Raw genomic sequence first — 20,754 nt, forward strand, 5'->3', positions numbered from 1 at the left:
TTATTTTGGGGCTTAACTATTTTAATTATGGGGATAAAAACATCCTTAATTAATTTTGGGGTATGTATTTCTTAAAAATATAAATAGCCTGAATTATTTATTTTATTTCATTTTTTTCATTAAAAACAAAAGTTGGAGGAACATAAGTGGGGGTATGATTTTGTTCTTGACACAAATCCAGTGGTTTTGAGAGATTCACTGATCTGTTCTTGATGCTCGAATAATCAAATTGAAGCTCTAATTGAGCCCGTAATTTTCATACCAATTTCATTAACAAAGGTTGAATCTTTATTAAATTCGATATTTTGTTTTTGGGATTCGAATTGGGTTATGCTTGTGTGATGATTTTCTATTTATTTTTGATGATTTAGTAAGCTTTATCATGATTATTGGAGTCGTTTTGTGCTATTAAATCATGTGTTGTAATTCGGGATTATTCAAGTCGAATTCAAGGTTCCCACCATTTTTATTTTTTGAATTTCTGGAGTATAAATGTTTTGAATGTTGATTTTGATTATGGGGTTAAAATATACAAGTTCCTAGCTGCGTTTTGATATGTGGCTCGTTAATTTTGGTTGTCGTTTGTGTGCTTTCCTCGTTTGGCCGGAATCCTTAAGGTTCCACCAGTTTTAATAGAAGCATTGGCCGGTATAACACCCTCCAAATCCGGGGTATAGATTTGGGGCATTATTAACAACAACTACAAACTAAACCTGCACAAGCGGAATATAAATATAATAATTACCCCGAACTATTACTACTCAGGATCTTTTAAGGGTTGAGTTGAAAACAAGAACCACATACTACACTTTATTACAAACCCAAATAAAATAATATGTCTTAAGAACTCTATTTGTTACAAAACTTTATTCTATCTACATTCTCACCACACAACTTTTATTCAAACTACATAAAACTTTTATTCAACCCAACATTACTACTTATCCTGCTCCACCTGATCTGGTAATTCAAAGCTCTCTTCGGGAATAGGAAGGAACACTCTTGTTATAAGAGGGTCCCGCTGCTTGACTCGCTTCTTGACTACGCGGGTCCTGATGGGTTTCATTATCTACCTTAACTGTAAAAAGGGATGAGCCAAAATTGCTCAACAAGCCTGCAACAATATATATAGTATAAAGAGATAGAAATAAGTGAACCAATAAGTTGCTGCTTTGAACAACCATCTGAATCTGTATAGGATAATAATTTGCCAACACTGGCGAGTGCCAAATGAACAAGACTGGAAACAAGAACTAACATATGCACTATAACCCGCTGATCAGTCAGGATACAGTGCGGATCTATACCCAACTGCATAGACCCAACCAACATAAAGAGTACTCAGGCAACTATGGCTTATTAAATAATGGTCTGGGTAAAACCCAGCCCGTATAGTAACCATCGAGTCCAAGGTATAGCATCCAGAACAATCGGAATGCTTTTGATATATTCCAACACCAGGATATACTAGAGTATATATAACAAGGCTAAAAGTATTGGAATATGAATAGAGGATTCAATAAATTTGGAGAAATCAAGAATCGAAATGAAATAGAAACAAGCATTAATAATTGGGTAATAGTGTATATGAACAGTAATTATCAAAGGTAACTGATATGAGAAAAAGAATTATAATTCACTATTCTGAATTTAGAATAGGGGAAAAACTTGCCTTGCCTGTACTTAACCTGGTTCAACTCACCGCCTTCTGTCACTAGCTTGCTCTGCCTTGCTAACACTGAACCAATCATAGAAAGATAGTCGTTTAGATAACTTACTATATACGTGTATCTCGAATTGATACCACGTAACCTTATCAGTCTACCCATGCGTTTCTATCTAACTCGCATATATACACATATAATTATATAGCACGTAAGGTTCACATAGCCACGTAAAGCACATAGCACATAATTAATTTTTAGACTTATAATTATTTTTAGAATCGATTCTAGACTCATATTTATAATAACTAACCCTATCTGATTTTATTACAATTTTTCGGGATTTACTCGACTCGATTCTACCCTTAATAGGGCCTATGAATAATTAATTATCACAAAACCACTCTCTTCCGGAATAAATTATAACTTACAACTATTTTTATTGGATTCGTTTCATTTTTCTGAGTCTAGGGGTCTTCGTTTCGCTCAAATCGGACTAACGATTTAATTATAATGAATTAAACAAGATTTAATTAATTAATAATTAATTATAAATAATTAATTATAATTAAATAATCCTTAATTACATTTTTAAATAATTATCTAATAATTATTGTATTTTAAAATAATTAATCCCTAATTATTAGGATTTATTACAATTATTTATAAATTAATAATACTTAGTCGATCAGATCGATTATTTACAAATAATCAATCGATCCAATTAACTGATACGCTATTTATCGAATAACTACTAATTACTCGAATTATAATCTACTCAATGATTAACTACTCGTATAAATACGAGCTACTCGCAATCCTCACATAATTATCGAACCATTACATTATTATTATTGTAACGTATACGATTTGTTAATTAATTATCGATATTTAATTATACGATACAAATAATTATTACGACATTCTTCGAATAACTATCGCTCGAATAATAATTCTAATTATCGAATCACTACTCGTATGAATACGAGTTACTCATAATATTAACTAATTATCGGATTATTAATAGTATTATTTAATCCTTATTTATTAATTAATTACCTAATTATTAATTAATTACCTAATTATTAATTAATTAGATAACTAATAAATAATTACATAAATAATTAAATAATTAATTACATAATTAAATTTGAATTTATAATTTAATAAAATAATTTAGAAATTAAAAATACTATTTTTCAGAATTTAAAACTAATTTTTAATTAATTATTAGAATTATTAAAACTGATTTTCTGATTTTAGAAAATGTAATAAATAAATAATATATCAGAAACATATTTTAGGGTTTCAGATTAGGGTTTTAGGATCAAACCCAGGTCGAAACCGGGTTGCAAACCAGGTTGAACCCGGGTCGCGAAGAACAGACCCCAGCAACCCAGAATCCGACGCCGGCGACGTTTCTCGGTGAAAATCCGGCGAGACAAAAACACGACCAAATCGTGTGATTCAAGCTTGTTTCTTCCCCGTTTCTGGTGCACCGCAACACAGACACCCTCTCCTTCCTTCCTTCTTCTCCAGTCGTCGACGTCGTCACCGGAAAACGAAGAACAACGGCGGCGTCGCCGCTTTCCCGACGATGTTAAAACCTCAACCAAAATCGACAAAACCGGTGCCGTTCGACTCCAAAATCGAAGATCTAAACGTCTCTAACAACCATAACATCAAACAACAACTAGAAATTCACCCAAATTTAAAATTAAAACCCGAAAATACCAATAAAAGATTAACTCAATAATCAATGAAAATAAGTACATGAACTAGAAAGTACAGATCACAAGCTTCAAAACGAGTACTCACACGTTCGATTTGGATGCCAGAATCACGATCAAAATCGACTTTGATTCGCCTGCCCTGTTCTTCACTCAAACACTAATCCCTTTTCTTTTTATTTTTTTCTGATTTTTAATAGTAATTAACTGAATAATTAATTATAAATCTGGTATTTATATTTATGAAAATAATACCCCTAAATAAAATTAAGAGGCTAATTACACTCCTAATAAAAATATTTGGCCCCAATTTTTATAATTTTTGGGTATTAATAATGAATTTTTAAATATCCAATAAATACAAAATTAATGCTAAAAATTCCCAAAAATTTTGAATATTACAAAAATACAAAGAAAAATGATGTATGATAATTTCATGATCATATAAAAATAAAAATGTGATTTTTGTGGGGTTTTTGGTACCCGAAGGGGTCCGGAAAAGTCATTTTTCGCGAAAAAGGTAAATTTGTAAAACGTCTAGGGGTTCAGAATAGCGATATGATATAGGGCATTTTTGACAAAATAGGGCCAATGATTTTGTTTGAAATACGAACTTTTAAAACATGGTTTTGAGCTGTACGGGTTTTGATATAAAATATATAACTTACGATGAAACACTCAATAAATATCCAAAACACGTTTGGATCAAAACAGACAACACGTAACACATTGCAGTTAGGGTTTAATGACTCAACACATTTAATCACATAATAATACACATAATTTATCTTTATTATGATATAATACAAGCGTAATTTCTCGGTCGTTACATTCTCCCGCCCTTAACAGGATTCTGTCCTCAGAATCATACTTGCAAATAATTGAGGATACTTTTCTAACATTTCACCCTCGAGCTCCCAGGTTGATTCTTCAACCACTGGGTTTCTCCACAAAACTCTCACTAGTGACACAGACTTATTTCTTAGTACCCTCTCTTGCCTATCTAGAATTCTTACCGGCTGTTCTACATACGACAAATCTACCTGAAGTTCTACTGGTTCATACTCTATTACATGTCTTGTATCAGGGTTGTACTTCTTAAGCATAGATACATGAAATACGTTGTGAATATGCTACATATGGGGTGGTAAGGCTAACTCGTACACAACCTTCCCAATTTTCTTCAAAATTTTGAATGGTCCGACGTAGGGAGGTTTCAATTTGCCTTTATTGCCAAACCTAGTTAATCCCTTCCATGGTGATACCTTTAGCAATACATGCTCTCCTTCCTGGTAGTCCATATCCTTTCTAGATAGATCTGCGTATTTACGCTGTCGATTCTGCGCCGCTTCAAGTCGCTTGCGAATCAGTTCTACTTTTTCCTTGGTCTGCTGAATCAGTTCTGGACCTAGAATTTTACGTTCTCCCACTTCATCCCAATAGGTAGGTGATCTGCATTTTCTTCCATATAGAGCTTCATAAGGTGGCATCCCAATACTTGCTTGATAACTGTTATTGTAAGAAAATTCCACTAGCGGTAAGTGCTCGTCCCAATTGCCTTCAAAGTCTATTGCGCATACACGTAGCATATCTTCGATTGTTTGAATTGTTCTTTCGCTTTGCCCGTCCGTTTGTGGATGATAAGCTGTATTCATGTTCAACTTCGTTCCTAGACATTCTTGGAATTGTCTCCAAAATCTCGAATTGAAACGAGGATCTCGATCCGATACAATCGATACTGGTACTCCATGACGCATTACAATTTCCTTGAGTTATAAGTGCACTAACTTGTCCAGTGAAAATCTTTCGTTAATCGGAAGAAAATGTGCTGATTTCGTCAATCGATCAATGATAACCCAAATTGCATCGTGATTTGCTTTCGTCCTTGGAAGTCCTACTACGAAATCCATAGCTAAGTGCTCCCATTTCCATTCGGGAATGTCTAGTGGCTGTAGTAGTCCGCTCGGGCGTTGATGTTCAACTTTCACTATTTGACATGTATAACACTTGCTGACCCATTCCGCTATTTCTTTCTTCATATTCAGCCACCAAAAATTTTCCTTCAGGTCTCTGTACATCTTTGTGCTTCCGGGATGAATTGAATATCTTGAATTAGGAGCATCTTGCAAAATTTCCGCTTTCAGTTCCGGTACATTAGGTATCCAAATCCTTGAAGCAATGCGAAAAATTCCCTTAACATCCTTCTGACTGGTAATCTCTTCTCCTGTCAAATTGTCGATATCCTGGTCCATTACTTCTTCCTGACACCTTCTTATTTTCTCCAATAGTTCTGGCTGAAAAGTCATAGCGTAAATCATTTCGGTAGAATTTTCTGGTACACGAACTTCAATCTCTAATTTATCGAATTCCTTGATTAAGTCCTCTAAAGACGTTAACAGGTTCAATCGTTCATTTCGACTTAACGCATCTGCTACTACATTGGCCTTGCCTGGATGATAATTGATTGAAACGTCGTAATCCTTAATTAACTCTAGCCAATATCACTGTCGCATGTTAAGTTCCTTCTGGGTAAAAATATACTTCAAGCTTTTATGGTCCGTGTAAATCTCACATCTTTCACCGTACAGATAATGTCTCCAAAGCTTCAGTGCGAACACAATTACTGCTAGTTCAAGATTGTGCGTCGGATATTTTTGTTCATGCGGCTTTAGCTGTCTGGAAGCATATGCGATCACATTTCCATGTTGCATCAAAACGCATCCAAGTCCTCGATACGAAGCATCGCTGTATATGACAAAGTCTCCTTGATCATCAGGTAACATAAGCACAGGTGCAGTTACGAGTTGATTCTTTAATTCTCGGAAACTTGCTTCACATTTCTCGTTCCATTCAAACTTTTCATTCTTTCACGTCAACTTCGTCAATGGTGTGGCTATCTTTGCAAAATCTTTAACGAATCTTCTGTAATAACCGGCTAATCCCAAGAAACTTTTGACTTCAGTTGGCGTCTTTGGTCTTTCCCAATTTAGAATAGCTTCAATCTTCGCCGGGTCCACTTGAATTCCTTCAATATTGATGATGTGTCCTAGAAACTACACTTCCTTTAACCAAAATTCACATTTTAAAAATTTTGCATAAAGCTGCTCCTTTCGTAATATCTCCAGTGTCGTCCTTAAGTGCGCTGCATGTTCTTCTTCCGTCTTTGAATAAATCAAGATGTCATCAATAAATAGAATGATAAACTTATCCAGATACTTCTTGAATACTCGATTCATCAAGTCCATAAATGCTGCAGGTGCATTCGTCAATCCAAAAGCCATCACAAGAAATTCATAGTGTCCGTATCTCGTTCTGAACGCCGTCTTTGGAATATCTTCTGCCTTGATCTTCAACTGATGATAGCCTGATCGTAAATCGATTTTCGAAAACCATGCTGCTCATTTTAGTTGATCAAATAAGTCATCGATGTGAGGTAAAGGATATTTATTCTTGATAGTTAACTTGTTCAGCTCACAATAATCAATACACAGTCGCATACTACCGTCCTTCTTTTTCACGAACAATACTGGTGCGCCCCATGGGGATACACTTGGCCTTATGATTCCTTTATCGAGAAGTTCTTGCAACTGCTTTGCTAATTCCTTTATTTCAACAGGTGCCATTCGATATGGAGCTTTCGAAATTGGTTCAGTCCCTGGCGTCAAATCAATAGTGAACTCGATTTCTCGATCCGGTGGAAGTCCTGGAAGTTCATCTAGAAAAACATCAAGAAACTCACAAACTACAGGAATATCTTCAATCTTCGGATTATCCTTGTCGGTATCCAATACATAGGCTAAGTAAGCTTGACATCCTTAGCGTAACAATCTTCTCGTCTGCATCATGGTTAAGAATTTCTACTTTTGCTTCTCACCTTTAAATGCTACCATTTTATTTCCTTCATGCATTTTCACTTTCTTATTTGCACAATCGATCTGAGCATTATTACTAGCTAGCCAATCCATTCCTAAAATAACATCAAACTCTCCTAACCTGAAAGGTATCAAATCAACTGAGAAATGACATCCCCCTATCTCAAAATCACAACTTGGGCATACTCGATCTACTGTAACCTGATCATCATTTGTTAATTTTATGACTAACACTTCATCTAACCACTGAGTCTCACAATCTATCTTAGAGATAAAATCTTCAGAAATAAAAGATCTAGTAGCTCCTGAATCAATCAATACTAGAGCATTTACGGAATTCACAGAGAGTGTACCTGCAACCACATTCGGACTCTGTACTACTTCCTTCATTGACATGTTGAAAGTCCTTGCCCTGGGCTGATTTTGTAGTGGTAGTGGAGGTGGAGGTAATGCTAAAACTCTTGGAATACTAGCGGCCATTGCAACTCCTCTGCAATCTTTGGCAATATGTCCTTTTCTTCCATACTGGAAACAAGTGACTTCTGCTCTTCCCATCGGACATTCTCTAGAGTAATGTCCCCTTTGCTTGCACTTAAAACACGTGACATTTGGCTTGTTGCAAATTCCCGTATGCTTTTTACCACACGTTCTGCAATCAGGTATAGGCGGTCGAATAAGCCTTTGTTGAGTTGGGGCAGGAAGTCGATTACCCATCATCTGGTTGTTTTGTTCTGGTCTCCTGAAGTTTGCTTTTCCCCGGGCTTGAAATCCCGGCTTTTTGTTGAAACGGTTCTGAGAATTTCCTGGTCCTTTCTCTTTCTGAGCTGCTTCACTTTCACCTTCAATAATCATGGCCTTCTGAACAACAGTCGTATAAGTCGTCAGTTCAAACACAGTTACTCTGCTACGAATCCATGGTTTCAGTCCCTGCTGGAATCTTTTGGTCCGCTTCTCATCCGTATCCACTTGTTCAGGAACAAATCTGGCCAATTCAGTGAACTTGGTCTCATAATCCGCGACCGATAAGTTGTCTTGCTTCAGCTCCAGGAACTTGACCTCCATCTGGTTCTTCATAAAGCGAGGAAAATATTTCTCCAAGAAAAGATCAGTGAATCTATCCCAGGTCACCACACCTTCTTCTTCCAAAGCTTTCTTCGATTCCCACCAGTAGTTAGCTTCGCCTTTTAGAAAGTAGCTTGCAAAATCTGTCTTCTGTTCTTCCTCAACTTTTACCAACGAAAAAGCCTTTTCTATCTCTTTCAGCCAAGCTCTCGCCTTTGTAGGATCTGTGGAACCCGTAAATTCTGGAGGCTTTACCGACTGAAATTGCTTGAAAGTAACCGTAGGTGCTGCTGGTGGTACTTGATGTCCTGGATGAGCGGCTTGCTGTAACATCTGTTGTTGGAACTGCTACTGTTGCTGCTGCATTTATTGTTGCATCATCAACATCTACTGTTGTATGAGATTAAACATCTGATCCATCTGGTTATTATTATTTTGGCCCTCGGTATTTCCATTTGATGAGTCGGGTCGTGCTTTTCTTTTAGGTGCCATCTTTCTAGTAATGAAACAATGGGTTCTCTTAATAACAGTATATTAAACAGGTGTTATGGAATGGAAATAGTCTTTATAATATTAAAACAGTGTTAAAACAATTGATATCAGGAAAATAAAACAATTTAGTAAATATTTAAATAAATAAAACAATATGATGTGTAAATAAATCCCTTTTTAAAATACTTTAAAATCTTTTTGAAAACATAAAGGGTACAACATGAGCGTAAATAAAACAACATTTGTAAATATGCAATGGTAAAATAATAAAAATAATTATAAATGTTTAAATGACTGGAAATAAAATAAAGAAAACGTGAAAAGACCATCTCATATATATATATGGGTAGAACACCAGCTGCAGGTGTCAGTGCTTGATACAAAAGCCTATGATATATCAGTCGTACTGCTACTACTATCAGTCAAAGTTAGTAGCCACACTCATACAAACTAGTCATACAATACTATGCTGCCTCTATCCACAAAAATGTATATGATACAACACTCCTCTATCTGCTAGTCTCAGAATCCTGGTGGCACGTGACTCAACTCCTCCTGCAATGCCTCTAGCACTGCCTCGGTAAGTCCCAACGCTCTACGATATGCTGTCTCTGCACTAATATCCTGCTGTCTCAGATCCGTAAGCTGCTGAGAACTAACTCGGTAAATCCGATGTAACCTCTCCCTCAATATGTAATCTGATCGTAATGCTCGGACGGGACCATCCGCCTGCGTCTCAAACAATCCAAGGATCTCTCTGTACTGGTTCTGCCATCGAATCCTCTCTTCTCTCTCCGCCTGAAAATGCTGATAAGTAACTGTATGATGCTCACGAAGATCCGTGCTAGAACCTCGAGAAGGTAACGGCCCATCTACTACTATCTCATCCATGAACTCTGGCTGTGGAAACTGTTATACTCCGGGAACAGGAGCATAAATAGCTAATGGGGCAGGGAATAAGACAGGCTGCTCCAAAGGTGCATACACTGGTGGCTCTGCCTCTGGCTCCATCTGTGGAATATCTGGAATCTCAGGCTGCGGTACTGGAATCTGCGGCTCTAGGTCATCCCACTGTGGAAGATCAATCATATCAGGAACATCAAACATCGGTAACTCCAAAGGTGGAAAGTCAGGCATCTCCGGCTCAAAATAAGGAAAATAATCAATAAAGTCTGGTACCTCTGGTGGAGGTGGTATCTCTGGTGATGGTCCAGGTGGCAATGGTGGAGGTGGTGGCAATAGAGGAAATATTTGCACTGATGATGGGGCTAGTACTGGTGTTGCTACTGGGTCTGACTCAGTCCACTCTGACGAAGAAGCCATCTAATACCAATAACAATAATAACACAAAAAAAAAATCAAACCACATTCCTAAAATCATAACCTCTAATCACATAAACAGATAATCCTAACACTCTTACTTCTATCCCATCTAATTTTCCTATCTTATCTTAATCGTAACGTTCTTGTTTTCAAGGGTCAAACCTCAGCTCTGATGCCAACTATAACACCCTCCAAATCCGGGGTATAGATTTGGGGCATTATTAACAACAACTACAAACTAAACCTGCACAAGTGGAATATAAATATAATAATTACCCCGAACTATTACTACTCAGGATCTTTTAAGGGTTGAGTTGAAAAAAAGAACCACATACTACACTTTATTACAAACCCAAATAAAATAATCTGTCTTAAGAACTCTCTTTGTTACAAAACTTTATTCTATCTACATTCTCACCACACAACTTGTATTCAAACTACATAAAACTTTTATTCAACCCAACATTACTACTTATCCTACTACACCTGATCTGGTAATTCAAAGCTCTCTTCGGGAATAGGAAGGAACACTCTTGGTATAAGAGGGTCCCGCTGCTTGACTCGCTTTTTGACTACGCGGGTCCTGATGGGTTTCATTCTCTACCTTAACTGTAAAACAATAGGAATAACAATAAAAAGGGATGAGCCAAAATTGCTCAACAAGCCTGCAACAATATATATAGTATAAAGAGAATGAAATAAGTGAACCAATAAGCTGCTGGTTTGAACAACCATCTGAATCTGTATAGGATAATAATTTGCCAACACTGGCGAGTGTCAAATGAACAAGACTGGAAACAAGAACCAACATATGCACTATAACCCGCTGATCAGTCAGGATACAGTGCGGATCTATACCCAACTGCATAGACCCAACCAACATAAAGAGTACTCAGGCAACTATGGCCTATTAAATAATGGTCTGGGTAAAACCCAGCCCATATAGTAACCATCCAGTCCAATGTATAGCATCCGGAACAATCGGAATGCTTTTGATATATCCCAACACCAGGATATACCAGAGTATATGTAACAAGGGTAAAAGTAATGGAATATGAATAGAGGATTCAATAAATTGGGAGAAATCAAGAATCGAAATGAAATAGAAACAAGCATTAATAATTGGGTAATAGTGTATATGAACAATTATTATCAAAGGTAACTAATATGAAATAAAGAATTATAATTCACTATTCTGAATTTAGAATAGGGGAAAACCTTGCCTTGCGCGTACTTAATCTGGTTCAACTCACCGCCTTCTGTCCCTAGCTTGCTCTGCCTTGCTAACACTGAACCAATCATAGAAAGATAGTCGTTTAGATAACTTACTATATACGTGTATCTCGAATTGATACCATGTAACCTTATCAGTCTACCCATGCATTTCTATCTAACTCGCATATATCCACATATAATTATATAGCACGTAAGGTTCACATAGCCACGTAAAGCACATAGCACATAATTAATTTTTAGACTTATAATTATTTTTAGAATCGATTCTAGACTCATATTTATAATAACTAACCCTATCTGATTTTATTACAATTTTTCGGGATTTACTCGACTCGATTCTACCCTTGATAGGGCCTATGAATAATTAATTATCACAAAACCACTCTCTTCCGGAATAAATTATAACTTACAACTATTTTTATTGGATTCCTTTCATTTTTCTGAGTCTAGGGGTCTTAGTTTCGCTCAAATCGGACTAACGGTTTAATTATTATGAATTAAACAAGATTTAATTAATTAATAATTAATTATAATTAATTAATTATAATTAAATAATCCTTAATTACATTTTTAAATAATTATCTAATAATTATTGTATTTTAAAATAATTAATCCCTAATTATTAGGATTTATTACAATTATTTATAAATTAATAATATTTACTCGATCAGATCGATTATTTACAAATAATCAATCGATCCAATTAACTGATACGCTATTTATCGAATAACTACTAATTACTCTAATTATAATCTATTCAACGATTAACTACTCGTATAAATACGAGCTACTCGCAATCCTCACATAATTATCGAACCATTACATTATTATTATTGTAACTTATACGATTTGTTAATTAATTATCGATATTTAATTATACGATACAAATAATTATTACGACATTCTTCGAATAACTATCGCTCGAATAATAATTCTAATTATTGAATCACTACTCGTATGAATATGAGTTACTCATAATATTAACTAATTATCGGATTATTAATCGTATTATTTAATCCTTATTTATTAATTAATTACCTAATTATTAATTAATTACCTAATTATTAATTAATTAGATAACAAATAAATAATTAGATAAATAATTAAATAATTAATCACATAATTAAATTCGAATTTATAATTTAATAAAATAATTTAGAAATTAAAAATACTATTTTTCAGAATTTAAAACTAATTTTTAATTAATTATTAGAATTATTAAAACTGATTTTCTGATCTTAGAAAATGTAATAAATAAATAATTTATCAGAAACATATTTCAGGGTTTCAGATTATGGTTTTTAGCATCAAACCCGGGTCGAAACCGGGTTGCAAATCGGGTTGAACCCGGGTTGCGAAGAACACACCCCAGCAACCCAGAATCCGACGCCGGCGACGTTTCCCGGCGAAAATCCGGCGAGACAAAAACACGACCAAATCGTGTGATTCAAGCTTGTTTCTTCCCCGTTTCTGGTGCACCGCAACACAGACACCCTCTCCTTCCTTCCTTCTTCTCCAGTCGTCACCGGAAAACGAAGAACAACGGCGGCGTCGCCGCTTTCCCGACGATGCTAAAACATCAACCAAAATCGACGAAACCGGTGTCGTTCGACTCCAAAATCGACGATCTAAACGTGTCTAACAACCATAACATCAAACAACAACTAGAAATTCAAACCCGAATTCAAAATTAAAACCCGAAAATACCAATCAAAAATTAACTCAATAATCAATGAAAATAAGTACATGAACAGAAAGTAGAGATCACAAGCTTCAAAACGAGTACTCACACGTTCGATTTGGATGCCGGAATCACGATCAAAATCAACTTTGATTCTCCTGCCCTGTTCTTCACTCAAACCCTAATCCCTTTTCTTTTAATTTTTTCTGATTTTTAATAGTAATTAACTGAATAATTAATTATAAATCTGGTATTTATATTTATGAAAATAATGTCCCTAAATAAAATTAAGGGGCTAATTACACTCCTAATAAAAATATTTGGCCCCAATTTTTATAATTTTTGGGTATTAATAATGAATTTTTAAATATCCAATAAATACAAAATTAATGCTAAAAATTCCCAAAAATTGTGAATATTACAAAAATGCAAAGAAAAATGATGTATGATAATTTTATGATCATATAAAAATAAAAAATGTGATTTTTGTTGGGTTTTTGGTACCAGAAGAGGTCCGGAAAAGTCGTTTTTCGCGAAAAAGGTAAATTTGTAAAACGTCTAGGGGTTCAGAATAGCGATATGATATAGGGCATTTTTGACAAAATAGGGCCAATGATTTTGTTTGAAATACGAGCTTTTAAAACATGGTTTTGAGCTGTACGAGTTTTGATATAAAATATATAACTTACGATAAAACACTCAATAAATATCCAAAACACGTTTGGATCAAAACAGACAACACGTAATACATAGCAGTTAGGGTTTAATGACTCAACACATTTAATCACATAATAATACACATAATTTATCTTTATTATGATATAATACAAGCGTAATTTCTCGGTCGTTACAGCCGGACTTCGAGTTCGGTGATCTGTTGATTGTTTGTGTTGCTTGAACGCGACTGCTGGTGGCGCAAGGAACGAGTAGGCGTCGAGTTGGGTTAGAACGGGGCGAGTTTGAGGGTTGTATCGAGGCTCGCCAGAGGCGGCAAGAGCCACCTGATTCTGGCCTAGACCCAGATTCCGGCCGGCGTACTTGACGACCCGGCTGAGACCCGTTAACCCGTCAAACGACCCAGGTTTGATCATCCTGTCCACTTTTCCCTTTCTAAAAATCCGTTTCTGCTATCTTCTTTTTATTTTTAATTCAAAATTCAATTTTTAAATTTCCAAAAATCATTTTAAATCCAAAAATTAATTTGATTAGTTATTTAATAATTAACTGAGTTATTTTAAATTCCAAAATTTTATTTTCTTTTATTATTTTCAAAAATCCAATTTGATTTAATTAGTTATAATTTATTTTAGTTAATTATTTATGAGTTTAATTTATTTTTTGCTAAATTATGTATATATCAACAAAGAAACAAGAACAAGAAGGGATCTACCATATGCTCTATGACAGGCCATAAAGAAGAAGTATCTATAACAAATCTAGCAAAGATTGGAGATAGAAAGCATGCAACAACAAGATTGGAAACCTACTTCAAGCTAGTACAAGTAATAAGATCTGGTCTATTATACACAACTTTAGAAAACCAATTAGAACTTTTGAGCCTAGCAGAAACATCTTTGTTGATTCCTCAAAGTAGCTTCCTTCGACCAAAAACACCCTCGTTGTGAGCTCTAGCATTGCGCTCTCTCCAAACATGGTAGCAAATAATCTGAGCATAACAAAGAGCCACAATGCTCTTATGTTTATCCAGAAGATCAACCAAATAAATGAGGAAACTATTCCAGGTGTCACCAATAATAGCAATGCCCATGAGAGACATGAAATTGCATAAAATCCATCTGTTGTAGGAACAGTGAAGAAAAATATGAGAAGTAGTCTCTCGAGCACCAATACAAAGATAACATTGTTGAGAGTCCATGAGACCAAATCTATGCAGCCTAGCCAGAGTGGGAAGCCTCCCATGACAAGAAACCCATTGATGATGCGCAAACCAATTGACACAAAGCCTATGCCAAACCACACGATGCCAGGGAGCCAACTCTCCTCTGTACCTTAAAGAATTCCAAATGTGGGATGTTTTTGTCTTAGAAGCATTACGAGCATCCCATAACAAAAGATGAGGACCTGGATTGATTAATGGAGAATCAAAAGTCGATAACTAATGCACTAGCATATGATCCAGATGATGACTTCTTGGGTTTGCTCTCGGGAGTAACCAACAACCATTACTAATAGCGGCACTAAGATTATCACCATGATGCATACCACACTGAGTGATAATAGGAGAAGTCAGAGTAGAAGCCAAGCAAGCATTCTTCCACCAAGGATCAAACTAGAGAGAAATAGACTCGCCATTATCAATATTGAAATAAACAAACGGCAAAACTAGAGATCGAAGCTTGAGAATTTTCCTCCAAATCCATGAACAATCAGTAGGGACCTTGGTTGTCCAGAAATGCTTGCCTTTGAGAACCGTTTTGTTGATCCAAGAAGCCCAAAAAGTGCTGGATTTAGTTCAGATTTTCAGTAAATGGCCAATAAGTTGAGCTTTATTCCATTCAAGCATATTTTTTAAGCCAAGACCTCCTTCCTCCCGAGGTAGGCAAATGGTTTGCCAAGAGATCTTTTCTCCACCTTTGTGTTTAATATTACCACGCCATAAAAATGTGGTGAGAAGAGACTGAATAGTAGCATGAATTGCTCCCGACAATAAGAAATGGTTGCACTAAAAAGCATGGAGAGCACAAACAACCGACTTGATAAGCAAAGCTCTACCAGCCAAGGAAAGAAGCAAATCCGTCCAAGAATTGAGTTTATTCATGATCTTTGTGATTAGGGGCATACAGTCATTAACACACAACTGAGTAGTAATTAAGGGGACACCAAGAAATTTAATAGGAAAAGTACCCCGAGGAATGAGCAAAGAATCAAACCAGACAGTGAAATCCTGATCATAATTGCAAAGAAAGCTATTGCTTTTGTGAATGCTAGGAGAAAGACCACTCCAAGCAGAGAATTTGGCAATAGAATTCATGATATGCCTAACAGAATCCTGGGAACCATGGGAGAAGAACAACACGTCATCAGCAAAAAACAAATGTGATAAACCCATTTCCTTGCAACGCCAATGGTACTTAAAATCTGGAGGGACTTTGTTGAGAATGCTAGAAAGAATTTGCATGCACAAAGCAAAAATGTAGGGTAACTAAAAATTTAGATTTAGTTAATTAATTGATTAAATTCTTTAATCAATTGATTTTACTTATAAATAGTTAAATAAAATCTAGTTATTTATAATTAATTCAAATAATTCATAAAAAATTACTTTTAAACCTTTAAAATTATATTTTGATATTTAAAAATCAATTAATATTATTTTCAATGGATTTATTCCTATTAATTTCTTATTTTATTCGTAATAAATAAACCGTTCATCCGTTCAATACGAAACGAACGCGTCTAAACTCAGAAAAATATTCAGCTTTCAATAAAAATACTTTCGAGACCCAAATCCTTTTGTTTCGAAAGGTCTCTTGTTTTATAAATCATTCTAAGTCGATTATTGATCCATAAATCATATTTTTGACCCGATGTCCATTTTAAATGTATCAAGTCGAACCTTTTGGCGAATCGAGTCATATGTGATATGAATTATCTGATACGTGAGTTATGTGTTTACGTGTTATATAATTTACGTCCGTTCATGGGTCAATGGTCTTGTGTTTGACCATTTTAATTATGTGCGGGCTATCGTATGGGTAGAAAATAGGGTGTTGACGCGCAGTTCGTCGAGTAATTATCGTTTAGACGATTAAAATGTTACTTTCTAAATATAGATACGAGTCTTTCAAGACGATCAGGACCAGATGGAATGGATGAAAACTAGAGTTGAATAGTATGGAATATTGGGTTGCAGCACTGCATGAGCAGCAGATCAGAGATTTAGCGAAGTAAAAGATGACGATGTCTCGAGAAGCTAGATTGAGATAAATGCGATGTTGTGAGTGTGACTAACTGCAAAAAACCCAAAGGCAAGTATCCCTATCATCACTTATTGTTCAAGTGATATTTATTTTAAATCTTCTTCTGCAAGTATTGCTTTCCCTATTCGCAGTTCAGAATAGATAAATGTTTTAAATATCGATGAATTAAATGATTCTGTTTATGCAAGTACTCTTCTGCTATTCTATGTTCAGAATAGCTAAGTGATTTTACTCATCCAATTACTGGATTTATAAATGTTTTGGATTTTAAGAAAGATGATTTGGTTGCGAATATTCTTACCCAAGTAAATGGGGGAATAAAATTATTTCGGGTGTCAATTATTATGACTCCTTTTCAATAAAAGGTTTTAAGATTGGATCAATGCCTAAGTGACTGGGGCGGACGGTCCAGCGGAGGGTTATTTCTAAGTGTCATATGAAATATATGACACACTTTATGCCACAAACAGATATATTTCCTTTTTATTTGAGTACTCGTGTTTTGGGGAGATGTTTCTATGAATCATGACCATGTGCTATCACACGGGCTGATCAGCATGTGACAGTATGTTCGTCGGTGAATGATACTAATCTAAATTATTATATTGTTTTTGATAATCATAGAATAAATGATTTATCAACTATTTCTGTTTTGGAATAATGGTGAAATGCAGTTTTGATTCAGTTTCTGATTTATGCTGATACTTACTTTGTTGTTAAATATCAAAGGTGGTATTAGTATAGATGATTGATATTGACTTCAGTATGGGATGTTGTGAGCATCAAAGTTCGTATTGATATCTAATTTGATATGAAAACAAAATGAGTATTAATATCAAGAGTTCGATTTTGAATAAAGTTTATGATTCAATCCATAATCATTGTTTCATGTTAATGCTGTTTACGATATTTCTGTAAACACTGTTTATGAGTTTTATTCCCGTCAAGATTCATAGTATTACTGAAGCGTTTCGCTCGAAAATATCAAAAAGGGTTCTGAATATAGTGAGGGAACCAATTCTGGGATTCCTTACCAAATTTTCTATTCAAGAATTATGATTTTAAAATGATCTGCGCTATTGCAGACATCGGTTTTACATCAAAACGACCATATATATTATACTGAACTTGCTGAGCATTTCTTCCGCTCATACTTGCCTGTTTTCAAATTTAACCTCCAGTGAGGATTAGCTTGCGCTGTTTAGCCGCGTAATTCGAGGAAGCAAAGAAGAAGCTTTTGGAAGGTGGTTGGTCCAGGGTTTGCGGACTAATGTAAGTTCTATTATGCAAAGTTGTTTATCTTATATTATGTATTATAATTATGTATTGTATAGTGGGACCTAGTATACCTCTTTTCGAAGTTATACTAACGGGTTAAATTTTGAGATTGAGAATTGTTGAAAAGAGTTTTTTTAAAAGAAAGTGAAAATTTATTTATGGAATTTGAAATTATTGTTTCCAGAATTGTAACAATAAAAGATCTTGGATTAGTTTGGGGTCATAGATGATAAATATCTGTCGCTAGCATTTATTTATTGATTTAACAGGTTATTTTTGATTGATGTTTCATAGTGATGACCAAATTCTCTGACCCCAAATTTGGGTTTAATATATCTTATTAACGGAAGGGTTTAATATATCTTATTGCATGCTGTGTAAACCCGTGTTTACTAATCTATAAAGTAAACACTAGCCCTTTTGTAACGCCCTTAAATCCGAGGTCAGGGGATTTGGTCGTCACGATGAAACCTCAATCCAAATTAACCAGTTAAATCAATAAATAAATGCCAACAGTTGAAATATAGCATTTGTGACCCCAAACTACATCGGGAACTTTTCAGGTTATAGTTCTAGAAACAAGAATTCTAAACTTCACAAATAATTTTTCACTTTCTTTTTAAACTCTTTTCACAAATTCCCAAACTCAAAACTTTGCCCACTAATATAACTTCGAAAAGAAGTATACTAGACTAATGATTTAGTAACATAACTAATACATATATATAAACACAACTTTATATAATAAAACTTACATTAGTCCGCAAACCCTGGACCAACCACCTTCCAAAAGCTTCTTCTTTGCTTTCTCGAATTACATGGCTAAACAGCGCAAGCTAATCTTCACTAGAAGGTTAAATTTAAAAATAGGCAAGTATGAGCGAAAGAAATGCCCAGCAAGTTCATTATAGCATATATATGGTCTTTTGATATAAAACCAACTTCTATAATCGAGCAGAACATTTAAAATCAAATTGCTGAATCAGAAAGTTTAGTTTAGGAATCCCGGAATTGATTCCTCATTTGTATTAAAAACCTTTTCAATATTTTTGAGCGAAAATGACTCAGTAATACTTTGAATCTTAACGAGAATAAACTCATAAAATAATGTTTACAGAAATATCATAAACAACAACATAAAACAGTGATTATGGACTAAATTATAAACTCATTCAAAACCCAACTCTTGATACTAATACTCATTTTGATGTCATATCAAATTAGATATCAATACGAACTTTGATGCTCACAACATCCCATATTGAAGTCAACATCAATCATCTATATTAATACCACTTTTGATATTTAACAACACATTAAGTATCAACATAAATCAGAAATTGAATTAACACCGCATTTCACCCTAATATCCAAACCAAAATATTTAATAAATCATTTATTTATGATTATCAAAACAATAAAGAATTTTAGATATCAATTTAGATTGGAACCAATTATATTTAATGTCGAACCTGATGATCAGTCACGAAATAGCACCGGTATCCCGCAACTATACCGTAAATATAGATACCACCGGTATCCCGCAACATCGTAATTATCTCACTCTGGAGTCTCCTGACCTCGTTGTCTTTCTATTTTAACAATTCAGTGACATACTGCTCTTGCAATTGCTAGAATCTTGATAACCAACACCATTCCATTTCACTCTTTATCCAACCTCTTATCCTGATCAACTCGAATGATCCGCATCTATCATTAAAAGATAACACTGTAATCGTCTAAACGATAATTACTCGACGAACTGTGGTTCAAAACCATATGATAGCCCGCACATAAAGAAGACAGTCAAATACAAGACTCTTGACTCACGTACGCACGTAATTCACATAACATATAAACACATAATTCACGTATCACCTAATTCATATAACACATGCCTAGGTTCGTCAAAAGGTTCGACTCGGTACGTTTAAAACTGAAATCATGTCAAAATACGTCTTTTTCTTAAATACGCGACTCTGAATTAACTTACAAAATAAGCGACCATCCGAAACAAAAGGATTTGGGTCTCCAAAGTACTTTTATTGAAAGCAGAATATTTTTCTGAGTCTGGACATGTTCGTTTCGTATTAAACGAACAAACGGTCTACTTATTACGAATAAAATAAGAATAAATTAATAATAATATTAATTAAAGATTCAATACCTTTATTTAATTTTAAAAGCTCAAAATAATTTTAGAATATTATTTGGCTCAACTATAAATAAATACACTTCATTCAACTATTTAATAATAAAAATAATTGATTAAATGAACTAATCAATTAATGAAATGGATAAATAATTAATCAAAAACAATTATAATTAATTAAATTAAATTATCATTTTCAAAAATAATAAAAGATCATAGTTTTAAATTAAAATAAAAACGGACTTTTCCCGGGGTCATAACCTCTCAAAATCAATCTCAAACAACACAATCCAACTATACTATAATAAAGTTTATAAATTTAA

Source organism: Apium graveolens, chromosome 7, assembly GCF_009905375.1.
Source record: "Apium graveolens cultivar Ventura chromosome 7, ASM990537v1, whole genome shotgun sequence".
Taxonomy (NCBI): domain Eukaryota; kingdom Viridiplantae; phylum Streptophyta; class Magnoliopsida; order Apiales; family Apiaceae; genus Apium; species Apium graveolens.